At 49.4% G+C, this 15611-nt stretch overlaps 1 long non-coding RNA gene across 2 annotated transcripts; it reads left to right on the forward strand.

Moving 5' to 3' along the window:
- The first annotated feature begins 354 nt into the window (after nucleotides 1-354).
- On the forward strand, nucleotides 355-15351 carry LOC115639913. 2 transcript variants are annotated; one of them, XR_003997764.1, is made up of 3 exons: nucleotides 355-671; nucleotides 1531-1687; nucleotides 15074-15350. It is a non-coding gene; the product is annotated as an uncharacterized LOC115639913 (long non-coding RNA). The 2 variants fall into 2 exon arrangements; XR_003997765.1 differs by lacking the exon at nucleotides 355-671 and adding an exon at nucleotides 801-820 and having other exon boundaries at nucleotides 15074-15351.
- Nucleotides 15352-15611: the final 260 nt, after the last annotated feature.

A 15611-nucleotide genomic window follows, 5' to 3' on the forward strand; every position in this document is an offset into this window, starting at 1 on the left:
TGCGCTGGGGGGAGTGGCTGGGGCTGGGGGAGCTGGCAGTTTGGGGTGCGCTGGGGGTCAGGGCTGGGGGGAGGTGGGAGTTTGGGGTGCACTGGGGGGGTCAGGGCTGGGGGGGGTCAGGGCTGGGGGGAGCTGGGAGTTTGGGGTGCGCTGGGGGGGTCAGGGCTGGGGGGAGCTGGGAGTTTGGGGTGCGCTGGGGGGGTCAGGGCTGGGGGGAGCTGGGAGTTTGGGGTGCGCTGGGGGGGTCAGGGCTGGGGGGAGCTGGGAGTTTGGGGTGCGCTGGGGGGAGCTGGGAGTTGGGGTGCGCTGGGGGGGTCAGGGCTGGGGGGAGCTGGGAGTTTGGGGTGCGCTGGGGGGTCAGGGCTGGGGATTGGCGGCTGTTTAGAGGTCACAAGCCCTCCCAGCGCTGCCGCTGTATTAAACCGCTCCCCGGGAAAAGGCGGGGGGGGCCGGTCTCTCAGCGGGGGAAAAGGAGGAGGGGCGGGGAGACGGTCTGCCTGGCCCCGGGGACCTCCTTAACTTGGGCTGGAGAGGGCGGAAGCGGCCCCGGGGCAGGCTGGGAGATGTAGTTCCTGACGCTCTCTGCACAGGAAGTGACGTCGGCGGGGGAGGTGGAGCCGGGTTCCCAGCGCGCGCGGGGCCGTTGGAGCCTCTCCCGGGGCCGGAGAAGGGTTTGTGCCGTTGGGCTCTGGGCATGCGCAGATCGGGGAGGGGGAGCCCTTCATTAACCCCCCCGCGCCCGGCCCGGGCCCTGCCCCGCTGGAGCTGCGCTGGGGCCGCCCCGGGCTCTGCCTGCCCCGCTGTGGAGCTGCAGCTCCAGGTCCCGGAGCGAGCCCCGGGGGCCGGGCGGTGACTCTGCCCCAGTGTCCGGGGGGGGACCCGCCATCTCGCAGCGCCGGGATCTGCTCCCGGGGGGACTGGGAAAGGGGAGGGGGGGAAATGTCTGTGCAGCCTGATGGTGGGAAATGGTTCCCCCGAGTGATTTCTGAACTGGGCTGGGGGGGCCCTGAGACAGGGACACCTCTGGGCTGGGCTGGGGGGGGCCCTCTCTGCTGGCAACAGGGCGTGGGAAGGGGAGGGAGGAGCAAGTGTCCCCCATTGAGATGGCCAAGCCCCAGATTTTCTAGTCCAGCTACTCCTTTCCCTCCCCCCCCATCACTAGCTAGTTACATTTCCAGACCAAATGTGGCCACAATACTCCTACTGCCAGCCCCTCCCCACAGCCAGTGACTTTCTGACTCCAGCCCCGCCCCTTTCCCCTGTGAAAAGACATCACCCAGGGCTCCCTCCTGGCCCTGTGAGTGTGAGGCAAGAAGAATCCGTCCCATCCTGTTGTTGATTCAATATCCCTGTGTAATCCCCTCCAATTTCCCCTCTTTTCTCTTGAACTGTTGAATGGTGACATAAAATCTCCCCACATATTGATGCTTGTCCCTTATATTGGCAAATATTTAGTTTGTGCCCCATTTTCTCCTCAGTTCTGAAATACTGATATTGAATTCTCGAAAATCTTCCCACTTTTCTCTTCAGGTGTGTGACTGAGATCAGGGCTCTTATCATACTGAGCGTGGCCTTGTTCTGCCAGGTGCTGATGAGACCCCGAGATCTGGGCCTTGTTCTGCCAGGCGCTGCGGAGACCCCAACTGAGATCTGGACCCTGTTCTGCCAGGCACTGAAGAGACCCGAGGTGAGATCAGACCCCACTGTTGTGCCAGATAAAACTGAGACCTGCACCGAAATCACAGTCCCCCTTGTGCCAGGCAGCGCACGACTGTGACCCAAACCGCTGCCTCCATTGTTCTGAGCACTTCAGAGACCTCGACTGAGATCTGTGTCCCCGTTGGGCCTGGCATTGCACTGACCCTAACAAAGATCACTCCCCACCACTGTACTGTGCACTGCACAGACCCTGACAGAGATCCTGCCCCCACATTTTGCCAGTTGCTGCAGGGGCCCTAAACAAAATCAGGGATCCTGTAATGCTGGGAGTTGCAGAGTCCCCAACTGAGATCAGTCTTCCTGTTGTGCAGGGCTCTGCACAAACGCTGATCAAAATCAGGGTCCCCATTGTGACAGGTGCAGAAAAGACACCAAGGGTATCTCTACACTGCCATTAAAACCCCCAGCTGGCCCATGCCAGCTGACTCAGGCTCGCGGTGCTCAGGAGAAGGGGCTGTTTAATTGCAGTATAGATGTCCTGTCTCGGGCTAGAGCCAGGCTCTAGGACCCTGCGAGGTGGGAGGGTGGCAGACCTTGGGCTGCAGCCCCAGCCGGAACATCAACACCACAATTAAACAGCCCCACAGCCTGAGCCATGTGAGCCCAAGTCAGCGGGCACGGGCCAGCCGCTGGTGTCTGACGGCAGTGTCGACATGCCCACAGGGACAGGCCTTGCCACAAAAAGCTCAAAGGCTAAATAGGCCAATTGTGGGAGATGACTCCCAATTTTACAGATGAGGAAACTGAAGATCAGAGAGCTGAAGTATTTTGCTCAAGTTTGCATGGAGAATCTGGGGCAAAACTGGGAACTGAACCCAGATTGTTTCAGGTCTTCCCTCTCCCCTTATCCACAAGCCCAGCATGTGTGTGTACAGTGTTGTTTTGGCCTGTGTTTGCCTTGCATTGGCTCCCAAGGGAGACTGTGGAATTTTCTTCACTGGAGATTTTTAAGACCAGGTTAGAGATCCACCAGTCTGGGAATGTCTAGGGATACTTGGTTCTGCCTCATCACAGGAGGCTGGAGTAGACGACCTCTCAAGATCCCTTCCAGGTCTACACTGAAATAATTCTCTCTTGTGCTGTGTCCTGTTCTATGCTGAGCTATTTTGCATGGTGCCTTTTGGAACTATGATGCACCACGTTATGTTGCATAGTTTTATGATGCGTTGTTTTGCCTTAGCTTGTTTGGTGTCTGTGTTATCTTGGTTTGAGTTGTTATTTTGCATTGTGTACTTTTGTCCTAAGGTGTGTTAGTTTGCATTGTGTTGCTTTCTTCTCCTTAGTATTGTGTCATTTTATGCTATGCAGTGTAGTTTTTTGTTTTGTTGTTGTTTTTTTGAACGGCCTGACATCATGTTGTTGTGTGGTTTTTCTCTGTATGTTTTATACGTATATATCGCATAGCATCCTTTAAATGTAGGGCTAGATAGGACCTCAAGATGTCATCAAGTCCAGCTCTCTCTGCTGAGGCAGGACCAAGTATATGTTGATTATCTCTGGCAGAGGTTTGTCCTACCAGTTCTTAAAAACTTCCAGGGAAAGAGACTCCACAGCCCCCCTTGTAAGACTATTCCAGAGCTGAACTAGCTCAGCTCTGGTGACACGCACACAGATTTTAGTTGTGAGGAGCTCTGGAGAGAGGGGAGACCCCAGTGAGTGGATAGCTGGGTAAAGAGACTAAAGTTGGGAGGAGAATCATTGATGTGTGCAAGGTCTGTGACAGAGCTAGAACTAGATCCCAGTTCTAGTGCCACCGTACTGCTGTTTTCGGCACTGAAGGTCTCTGCCACACTGGTGTTTTAGGCACTGGTGCAAACTCTTAGTACAGACAGACTTTACACTAGTGCACTCTGACACTGGTGCACCATGTCCCTGTTTGAAGGTTTGAAGTGGTGGAGTGGGAGGGACAGTGACCTCATAGAGGCCTGGGGCTGGCTGACCAGTGCAGCTGGTAAAGGAGGGGCAGCAGTGAGTACTGGAGGTATGAGCCAGGAGCACAGCCCACAGGGCTGGACACTGACTTCTCCTGACCCAGGGGAGACACACCCAGCTGTGTGCAGGGACCACAGCTGAGCTACCCTGCCAAGACAGCCTGTGCATCCATGGACAAACCATCTCTTCCTGCAGCCTAATACAATGGGGTGTGGGGACCTTTCCAAGCTGCGGGTGATGTGGCTCTGGCGTTAACAGGGTCTGTTCCTGGCTCTGTCCCTGACCTGCTTGGTGACCTTGGGGAAGTCACAGCCCCCCTCTGTTTTCCTCCTACCCATTATCTCCTTGGATTGTGATCTCTTTGGGGCAAGGACTGTCCCTCTCTGTCTGTGCAGTGCCCAGCAGAATGGGGGTGCTGATCTCAGTCAGGTTCTCTGCTATGTGCTGCACGATGGGGCCCTGATCTGCATCAGTGTCTGTGCAACACAAAGCACAGTTTATAGACTCACAGACTTTAATGGCAGAAGGTAGAGGTGTATTTCAGATGAGGTCTCATCGGTGCCTTTTATAACAGTACTAACCCTTTCATGTGTCTGCTGGAAATACCTCACCTGATGCATCCTAGGACTGCATTAACCTATTTCACGGCTGCATCACGTTGGCAGCTCATAATTATCCTGTGATCAACCAATACACCCAGGTCTTTCTCCTCCTCTGTCACTTCCAATGGATAAATCCTCAGTTTATTGCAAAATTATACACTTGGGGACTAACAACTAGAATTTGTGCACTATTCATTTTCATCCCATTTCTATTACTCCAGCTTTCAAGGACATGTAGATTTTCTTGTATGATTTTCCTGTCCTCCTCCATATTGGCAATCCCTCCCAGTTTTGTGTCCCAGTCCCACTTCTTGTGCCAAGATCACTAATAAAAGTGTTGCGTAAGATTGGTCTCAAGACTGATCTGAGGAACTCCACTAGTAACTCACTCCAGCCTGACAACTCACCGTTCAATATGACCCTCTTGTAGACTCCCCTTGAACCAATTCTTTATTGACCTTTCGGTTCTCATATTAATCCCCATCTTCTCCAATTTAATGAATAGTTTCCCATGTGGAACTGTATCAAAAACCTTACTGACATCCAGATCCGGTTTCTGTGGCACGATCTACCTTTTGTAACACCGCGTTTTATTTATTTATTTATAGTGCTGAAGGCTGGGAGGAAGTGTTAGCAATAGGCTGAGAATGGCCATGTGGAGGTAGGGGAGGGGATGGCAGACAGTAGGGAGGTGGGGAGGGGATGCGGCATTGGAGGTGTATCTGGGAATGTGTTTTGTAGGAGTCCATGTCTCTGCTCCCTGTGGCCGTGGTGCGTTCCGTACCAAAGCAGCATGTCAGCAGAGCAGATGCACACAGCGTAGCTCTGCCTGAAACACGCAGCATTCACTGCCAGATGGGCTGGGCGATTTTTCAGGGACCCAGCTTGATATGCCTGGCTGGAGTGGGTTCAGTTGGACGGGGATCTGGGGCTCTGATAGTTTGCGATGTTCCTTTTTGCATAGTCGGTTCTTTCCATTTATTGTTTCCCCCCCACTTATGCCCAACGCTGCTCTCTTCTTATCTTGCTTCAGTTATTTCACTTCCAGTTTTTAAATGGGATCTATTAATTGCAAAGCTGAATGAAAGATAAAACAAACAGAACTATTTGAATGTTGGCCCATAGCTGGTAGAACTGTACCTAGTGAAGGTCGGCTGTAATGACCGGGTTCCCTCTAGCATTTTCTGGTGGGGTGGATAAAGCAATGTCAAAGAGCCAAATGCGCGTTTTAGGGCGAAAGGGCTCGTCAGGTGTTTGCTCTCTAAGGAACATGTCACCGGCCAGGGCTTGCAGTCTTTCAGGAGAGGTGCGCTGGGTTGTATTTAGGAATCTCAGAATAAAAGGTGAAGACGACTGGTTTACAGTATCCAATGAAATCTTGCAAACAATTATGCAAATGGACCCTACTGCTGTTAAAACAACATAGTATTAATACTGATTCAAAACTGACATTAAAATTAGGAAAGAAATGAACTGATACCTACTTACTATTTCTTAAGGCCTAAAATTTTGACACTCCCTCACACCATCTTTTTTTAAAAGCGCTGCACAGCATACAGTCAAGTTAATGAATGAAAGCACACCCATTATTGACCGCTTTGTGTTGCATAAGCTTCTGATTAAACACCTAATTAAAACTGTACCACTGTAAGTGGAAATGCATCAACCCAGCTTAGCTCCAAGGTGTTTAGATGGGAATGAAAAGTTTCTAAATTAAATACATGGCAGAATGGTTAATGAAGAAAATACACTGAAATGCCTCTACCCAGTCCTGTTGATTCTCCCAAACCCCCCATGAGTTCTGGCCTTTTGGTCAACTCAGCTCCCAGTCCAATGTCAGCTGTGCCCTCTCCCATCCTAACCAATTTCTACTGCAATTGTTCACCCTCCTCATCCAGGCAGGGGGTTGACGCTGCAGCCCCTAAGGTACCTGCATTAATCACTGTCTCTCGAACTGGGGCTATTTAGATTTCAGGGAACGATTTCTCAGGATTACTGACTCTGGGAGGTGGGAGAGAGGAGAGACTGAGAGGGCGTTTGCTCTTAGGGCCACGTTCAACTCTGGTAGCCTCCATGTTACCTCATCCTCCACCCTTCCCCATGTGTCTCTTCTCATGTCAGTGTGTCACCTGGTCATAATGTCACTGGCTTCAGCAGAGCTCCTAGACAGGAGCTACATTGTGAGGGGGTTACGGCACTGAGAGTGAAATACATCACAGGGAGGGTGAAATTATCCTGAAATGAAACATTCCAGTCTAGGAAGTGAAAGAATTCAAGTACTTCATTACTTAAAATTATGTTTGAAATGATTAGATTTTTATGAATAAATTGCAGTAAATGTTAATTTCTCTGTGCACACACAGATGAAAACATATTTATATAGGTAATATACAGAAATGCTTCTGGAGAAAGTCGAGTTTGATTTAAGGATATTTACACTGTATATTTTGAGTGTGACATTGACACTTTCTCTTTGAACAGTTATATGGTTTGACTTTTGGAATCTCAACAGTTACTGTTATTAAACAATTGTTGTCTGACGACCCCCATAACTTCCCACATCTCTGAACATTGAAATTGTAAACATTAAAAAAAGGACTTAAACATAAATATTGCTATCTATTGAAATTAAAAGAAATAAATAGAATGAATTTTGTCAAACCCACTTAACAGCAATTGCAATATGCTAGGGGATGGAAATTCAGAACTAAGGCAACAACCTTAATTCTGCCGTGTAGTGACACCAGGCAATCGCCATAGGGCTACGAATTAGGCATTTTAGTGTATATAGTTCCAGATTACAAATTGGTATGATCTAAAGACACATGAGATCTTTTCCTCAGGATATCACCATCACTGGGTTGTTTCTCTTATTGATAATTCCCAGAAGTGAACAGATAAATAACATTTTATCAGTTATGAAGTGGCCATTTCAGATTTCCGAGGAGTGTCTGTAATTTTGCACTAGGAGCCAGGTCCCTGAAGAGACTGAACCTTGGTTTCATTTTAACTTCTCCATGCTCAGCAGCTTCTGGAATTTGGTTCAAAGTATTTACATGTTTCCCTGCCTTGTTGTTAAAAGTGCTGCTTTAGAAAGTGGGAAGGGCAGGAACTGACTGCAGGATCAGTAGCTGAGTCCCTTAGATACTTATAGCTCATCGGAAGGAGGACGGGGATTGGTGGGTGTCTGGGGATTTAATAATAAACACACAAATATCATTGTTCTTAGTGAATTTTCATCTTCTAATTCTCAAACCCACTAATTATCCCTGGCTGCCCCCAGCAGTCTGAGGAGAGAGCTGACTGGCCAGTGTGGAACTGAAGGCACAAGGATCTTTCCGTGGCTGACTCAAAGTCACCCAGAGTGAAATTCACTTCACTGGATAAATCCCTAGTTGCTGAGCTCTGCAGAGGGGTGGGGAGGTGAATTCCATCCCCCATTCTTGAGCATGGACCCCCCTCCAATTCTCACCCTGATCTCAGACACTACCCCAATCTTCCCCTGCAGTGATGGACCCACTTTATGCTGTCAGAGCCATGTGCCATGGGAGCTAGAGAAGATAGAGGCCCAGCTCCAGAACTGCTCCCCCTGTCCACAGCCCCCAAGCTGTGCTAGAGTTGCCCTGACTTTCCGATCTGCAGATGGGACCAGATGTACCCAGCTGCCAGAGCCATCTGCCATGAGAGCTAGAGAGGACAGAGGCCCAGCTCCAGAACTGCTCCCCCTGCCCACAGCCCCCAAGCTGTGCTAGAGTTGCCCTGACTTTCCAATCTGCAAATCGGTCCAGCTGTACCCAGCCCGTGCACCCGCCACACACAAGCTGTCACAACAAACATGCCAGGATTGGGAAAGACCATCTGGGGCTGGCTGCAGTCTCTCTTTGCTGCTGTGAGGGGAATGGGGTGGTCCCTCATATAGGATACAAACATGCCCAGGAGCAGAAGGGAAATGTTGTTTCTTCCAGGGGTTTGAAATGTTTGGTTTAGAGTCCTGAGCTCTGTCTTCCTGTTTGTCTCCTTCTGCCACTTTCAGATCTCTTGGAGAGACAAGGTGGGTGAGGTAATTTTTTTAGAACCAATTAAAAATACCTCTTTGCTATCCTGGGACCAACATGGGTACAACAACTTTCCCCTTTGTACCCTCTCCCCATCTCACCTCCCGCTCAGCTGAGACTGTCCCATGTGCTAGGAAAATAAGGATTCAGTCCTGTAACTGGATTGGGTCTTAATCTTTTGTCGTCTTTAACATCCCATAAGAGTCTCTCTGGTGTTGATGAACCTTTCCTGCCAGGCAGGATGTAATGCATTCGGTTGCCAGTCAGCACTTCACCTAGGTAAAATCTCTCTCCTGTCTGGTGATTTACAGAGCCACAGAGGCTCACAATGCAGTTAGTCAGATATTAACCCAGGCAGCAACTCACAGGCATTCCGTGAAGTGTAAACACATTCTTATAATCCTAGTCCCTAATACTAACACGGGTGAGTCAGACTGATTCCAGCTATGTGTTTCTCCCTGTTCAATGAAGACATGGGGGCTTTTGCAAGAGCTAACACCTCATCTGCCAGTGTCACAGGCAGGATGGGCAGGGATGGTGTCTCTAGCCTCTGTTTGCCAGAAGCTGGGAATGGGTGACGAGGTGGATCATTTGATGATTATCTGTTCTGTTCATTCTCTCTCAAGCACCTGGCATTGGCCACTGAGCCAGATGGACCATTAGTCTGATGCAGTGGGCAGCTCTGACGTTCTTAAATTCACAGTCTCTGTCAAGAGTATCTACTCATTTGGACTCACTGGGGTGCCACAGAAAGAAACAAGATGTTCTGAGGCAAGAAGGCCCAGTCTCAGAGCCCCAGGGGTCACGCTTCCCAAAAGCTAAAACTAGGCCCAGCCCTTGAAAGGGGCACTGCCAGGAGAGACTGTATAAAGGCTGGAGCATCAAACAGCTTTGTAAACCTGAGAGAGCTGCCTTGGGAACAGTGACAGGGGGAATTCCCCAGAGTGACTCCTTTGATTCTGCTCTTCTCTGGCCTTTGGTTCATAGAATTATAGAACTGGAAGGGACCTCGAGAGGTCATCTAGGCCAGTCCCCTGCACTCAAGACAGGACTCAATATTATCTAGACAATCCCTGACAGGTGTTTGTCCAGCTGCTCTTAAATATCCCCAATGATGGAGATTCCACAACCTCCCTAGACAATTTATTCCAGTGCTTAACCACTCTGACAGTTAGGAAGTTTTTTTCCTAATCTCTATCCTAAACTGCCCTTGCTGTAATTTAAGTCCATTGCTTCTTGTCCTATCCTCAGCGATTAAGAAGAACAATTTTTCTCCAGCATCCTTGTAACAGCCTTTTATGTACTTGAAAACTGTGATCATGTCCCCTCTGAGTCTTCTCCAGTGAGTGACAAGATTGTGGCGATCAACAGATGGCTCAGGCAGTGGTGTTATAAGGAGGGCTTTGGGATGTACGGTCATTGGGAAGCGTTTATGGATAGACAACTGTTCGCTCAGGATGGACTTCATCTAAGCAAGGAGGGAAATAGAATTCTAGGATGGAGGCTCGCCGACCTTATCAAGAGAGCTTTAAACTAGGAAGTTGGGGGAGATGGTTGGGAGATGTTCAGGAGATCTCCACGCCGGAATATAACCTGGAGAGGGAAGTAAACAAAGTGAGAGGGGATACCCTTGCGGACCAAGGAATTGATCTAAGGAGGAATAGTGGACTAGAAATCAGAGTAACGGGTGATGCTGTTGGTAGAAGGTCTGTGCACGACGGGGGAAAGAATGTCATTGACGCCAAACACCGAAAATTAAAATGTCTGTACACTAATGCAAGGAGCCTTGGTAACAAGATGGAGGAACTGGAGCTACTGGTGCAGGAAGTGAAACCGGATATTATAGGGATCACTGAAACCTGGTGGAATAGTACTCATGACTGGAGCACGGGTACTGAAGGCTATGTGCTGTTTAGAAAAGACAGGAAGAAAGGCAAAGGTGGTGGAGTAGCCTTGTACATCAATGATGAGATTAACTGTAGTGAAATAAGAAGTGATGGAATGGGTAAGACAGAGTCTGTCTGGGCAAAAATCACACTGGGTAAAAAAGCAACTAGAGCTTCCCCTGAGATAGTGCTTGGGGTGTGCTATAGACCGCCGGGATCTGATTTGGATATGGATAGAGACCTCTTTAATGTCTTTAATGAAGTGAACACAAAGGGGAAATGTGTGATTATGGGGGACTTCAACTTCCCGGATATAGACTGGAGTACGAGTGCTTGCAAGAATAATACGGCCCAGGTTTTTCTGGATGTGATAGCGGATGGATTTCTTCATCAAGTAGTTGAAGTACCTACGAGAGGGGATGCCATTTTAGATTTGGTGTTGGTGAGCAGTGAGGACCTCGTAGAAGAAATGGTGGTAGGGGACAACCTTGGTTCGAGTGATCATGAGCTGATTCAGTTCAAACTAGATGGAAGGATAAACAAATGTAGATCTCGGATAAGGGTTTTTGACTTCTCGAGGGCTAATTTTAAAGAGTTAAGGAAATTAGTTAGGGAAGTAGATTGGACGGAGGAACTTGAGGATTTAAATGTGGAGGAGGCCTGGAATTACTTTAAGTCGCAGCTGCGGAGACTGTCGGAAGCCTGCATCCCAAGAAAGGGGAAAAAACCATGGGCAGGAGTTGTAGGCCAAACTGGATGAGCAAGCAACTCAAAGAGGGGATTAGAAAAAAGCAGAAAGCTTACAGGGAGTGGAAGAAAGGCAGGATCAGTAAGGGAAGCTACCTTGCTGAGGTCAGAACATATAGGGATAAAGTGAGGAAGGCTAAAAGCCGCATTGAACTGGACCTTGCAAAGGGAATCAAAACCAATAGTAAAAGGTTCTACAGCCACATAAATAAGAAGAAAACAAAGAAAGAAGAAGTGGGGCCGCTATACACTGAGGATGGAATGGAGGTTAAGGATAACCTAGGCATGGCCCAACATCTAAACAAGTACTTTGCCTCAGTTTTTAATAAGACTAGTGAGGAGTCTAGCGATGATGGAGGGATGATAAACGGGAATGTGAATATTACTGCAACTGAGGTAAAGGCCGTACTTGAACAGCTTAATGGGACGAAATCGGAGGGCCCGGACAATCTCCGTCCGAGGATATTAAAGGAACTGGTGCGTGAAATTGCGAGCCCGTTAGCGAGAATTTTTAAGCAATCGATAAACTCGGGGGTTGTGCCGTATGACTGGAGGATTGCTAATGTAGTCCCTATTTTTAAGAAAGGGAATAAAAGTGATCCGGGTAATTATAGGCCTGTTAGCTTGATGTCTGTAGTATGTAAGGTCTTGGAAAAAATTTTAAGGGAGAAAGTAGTTAAGGACATAGAGGTCAATGGTAATTGGGACAAATTGCAACATGGATTTACTAAAGGTAGATCGTGTCAAACCAATCTGATCTCCTTCTTTGAGAAGGTGACGGATTACTTAGGGTATGTCTACATCTAAAATTTTGCAGCGCTGGTTGTTACAGCTGTATTAGTACAGCTGTATAGAGCCAGCGCTGCAGAGTGGCCACACTTACAGCAACCAGCGCTGCAAGTGGTGTTAGATGTGGCCACACTGCAGCGCTGTTGGGCGGCTTCAAGCGGGGTTCGGGGAACGCGAGAGCAAACCGGGGAAGGAGACCAGCTTCACCGCGGTTTGCTCTCGCGTTCCCCGAACCACCCTGCAAAGCGCAGGGAAGGAGACCTGCTTGCTCGGAGTTCGGGGAACGCGAGAGCAAACCGGGGAAGGAGACCAGCTTTGCCGCGGTTTGCTCTCGCTTTCCCCGAACCACCCTGCAAACCGCAGGGAAGGAGACCTGCTTGCACGGAGGTTCGGGGAATGCGAGAGCAAACCGGGGAAGGAGACCAGCTTTGCCGCGGTTTGCTCTCGCGTTCGCCGAACCACCTTGCAAACCGCAGGGAAGGAGACCTGCTTGCTCGGGGTTCGGGGAACGCGAGAGCAAACCGGGGAAGGAGACCAGCTTCGCCGCGGTTTGCTCTCGCGTTCGCCGAACCACCCTGCAAACTGCAGGGAAGGAGACCTGCTTGTTCGGGGAACGCGAGAGCAAACCGGGGAAGGAGACCAGCTTCGCCGCGGTTTGCTCTCGCGTTCGCCGAACCACCCTGCAAACCGCAGGGAAGGAGACCTGCTTGCTCGGGGTTCGGGGAACGCGAGAGCAAACCGGGGAAGGAGACCAGCTTTGCCGCGGTTTGCTCTCGCGTTCGCCGAACCACCCTGCAAACCGCAGGGAAGGAGACCTGCTTGTTCGGGGAACGCGAGAGCAAACCGGGGAAGGAGACCAGCTTCGCCGCGGTTTGCTCTCGCGTTCGCCGAACCACCCTGCAAACCGCAGGGAAGGAGACCTGCTTGCCACGGGAGTACGGCCAGCGCTGCAAACAGGGAGTTGCAGCGCTGGTGATGCCCTGCAGATGTGTACACCTCCTAAGTTGCAGCGCTGTAACCCCCTCACCAGCGCTGCAACTTTGTGATGTAGACAAGCCCCCAGATAAAGGAAATGCGGTAGATGTAATTTACCTAAATTTCAGTAAGGCGTTTGACACGGTTCCGCATGGGGAACTGTTAGTCAAACTGGAAAAGATGGGGATGAATATGAAAGTTGTAAGGTGGATAAGGAACTGGTTAAAGGGGAGACTCCAGCGGGTCGTATTGAAAGGTGAACTGTCAGGCTGGAAGGAGGTCACTAGTGGAGTCCCTCAAGGATCGGTTTTGGAACCAATCTTATTTAACCTTTTTATTATTGACCTTGGCACAAAGAGCGGGAATGTGCTAATAAAGTTTGCGGATGATACAAAGCTGGGGGTTATTGCTAACACGGAGAAGGAAAGGGATACTATTCAGGAAGATCTGAACCACCTTGTAAACTGAAGTAATAGAAATAGGATGAAATACAATAGTGAAAAGTACAAGGTCCTGCACTTAGGGATTAATAATAAGAATTTTAGATATACGTTGGGAGCGCATCAGTTGGAAGTGACAGAGGAGGAGAAGGACCTTGGGGTATTGATTGATAGCAGGATGACTATGAGTCGCCAATGTGATACGGCTGTTAAAAAAGCAAATGCGATTTTGGGATGCATCAGGCGAGGTATTTCCAGCAAGGATAAGGAGGTGTTAGTACCATTATATAAGGCGTTGGTGAGACCCCATCTGGAATACTGTGTGCAGTTCTGGTGTCCCATATTCAAGAAGGATGAATTCAAACTGGAACAGGTTCAGAGACGGGCTACTAGGATGATCCGAGGAATGGAAAAACTGCCTTATGAAAGGAGACTTAAAGAGCTTGGCCTGTTTAGCCTGGCCAAAAGAAGGCTGCGGGGGGATATGCTTGCTCTATATAAATATATCAGGGGGGTTAACCTTAGGGAGGGAGAGGAATTATTTAAGTTTTGTAATAATGTAGGCACGAGGACGAATGGGTATAAACTGGATATTAGGAAGTTTAGACTTGAAATTAGATGAAGGTTTCTAACCATTAGGGGAGTGAAGTTCTGGAACAGCCTTCCGAGGGAAGTAGTAGGGGCAAAAGACTTTTCTGGCTTTAAGACAGAGCTTGATAAGTATATGGAGGGGATGTTATGATAGGATCGTTAATTTGGGCAATTGATCTTGGATTACCACCAAGATGGGACTGCTCAATGCTCTGCAGGGAAATGTTGGATGGGATGGGAACTGAGTTACTACAGAGAATTCCTTCTTGGGTGCTGGCTGGTGAGTCTTGCCCACATGCTCAGGGATTAGCTGATCGCCATATTTGGGGTCGGGAAGGAATTTTCCTCCAGGGTGGATTGGCAGGGGCCCTGGAGGTTTTTTGCCTTCCCCTGCAGCGTGGGGCACGGGTTGCTTGCTGGTGGATTCTCTGCAGTTTGAGGTCTTAAAACCAATTTTGAGGATTTCAATAACTCGGTCCTGGGTTAGGGGTTGTTATAAAAGTGAATGGGTGGGGTTCTGTGGCCTGCCTTGTGCAGGAGGTCAGACTAGATGATCATATTGGTCCCTTCTGACCTATGAGTCTATGACTCATCAAACCCAGTTTTTTCAATCTTCCCTCATTGGCCATGTTTTCTAGACCTTTATTCGTTTTATTGCTCTTCTCTGGACTTTCTCCATTTTGTCCACATCTTTCCTGAAATGTGGTCCCCAGAACTGGACACACTACTCCAGTTGAGACCTAATCACTGCGGAGTAGAGCGGCAGAATTACTTCTCGTGTCTTGTTTTCAATACTCCTGCTAATACATCCCAAAATGATATTTACTGTTGCAAAAAAAAGTGTAACTCTGTTGACTCATATTCTGCTTCTAATCCACTATTACCCCCAGATCCGTTTCCACAGCAGTCCTTCCTTGGCAGTTAGTTATTTCCCATTTTATATGATTGTTCCTTCCTAAGCGCTGTACTTTGCATTTGTCGTTATTGAATTTCATCCTATTTACTTCAGACCATTTCTCCAGTTTGTCCAGATGACTTTGAATTTCAGTTCTATCCTCCAAAGTCCTTGCAACCCCTCGCAGCTTGGTATCACCTGCAAACTTGATAAGTGTAACAGAGAGACTCTGCTGCTGGGTGGGTTTCACCATGTGTCAGAAGGTTACACCCTGGTAGGAGGGGGCTAGATCTGTAGTAGAATAAGGTCACTCTGTGCTTCCCAGTGTGGCAGAACCTAGAATGTCCATTAGCAGGGGAAATCCTGGGGGGAATCAACATGTGGAAAGGAGAGAAACCCTGTGTAAATTCTCTCACATTGCCCTTCTCACCCTGGGCTACAGAATAACGTCCACGTTTTGCTCCAGATCATCCCATCCTCCCAGGGGGAAGGCAATGGCTGCAATGGAGCTGGCTCAGGTAAGGGATTCTCAGGGAGCTGGTGGTGGGTTCTGCTTGGAGGGAGAGAAGCGTTAAATGTATAGGAGGGTGGGAGTCAGTGATGAGCTGCCAAAATATTAACAACAGGTTCCTTCGTCCTCACTTCACGAGGGGCTCATTCCCCCCTGGGGGTCGTGCCCCATCCAACCCCCCCTGTTCCTTGACACGCCCCCCCAGGGACCCCTGATCCATCCCCCCCTTCCCTGTCCCTGACTGCCCCCTGCCACCCCATCAAACCTCTCCTCTCATTCTTGATGCCCCCTCGGAACCTCTGCCCCATCCAACCATCCCTTCTCTCTGTCCCTGACTGCCCCCCACCACCTCATCGAATCCCTGCTCCTTCCTGACAGCTCCCTGGGACCCTTGCCCCCATTTCAATTCCCTTGTTCCCTGCCCTCTGATCGCCCTGACCCCTATCCACCCCCCACCACCCCCTCCCCC

Source organism: Gopherus evgoodei, unplaced genomic scaffold (assembly GCF_007399415.2).
Source record: "Gopherus evgoodei ecotype Sinaloan lineage unplaced genomic scaffold, rGopEvg1_v1.p scaffold_150_arrow_ctg1, whole genome shotgun sequence".
NCBI lineage: Eukaryota > Metazoa > Chordata > Testudines > Testudinidae > Gopherus > Gopherus evgoodei.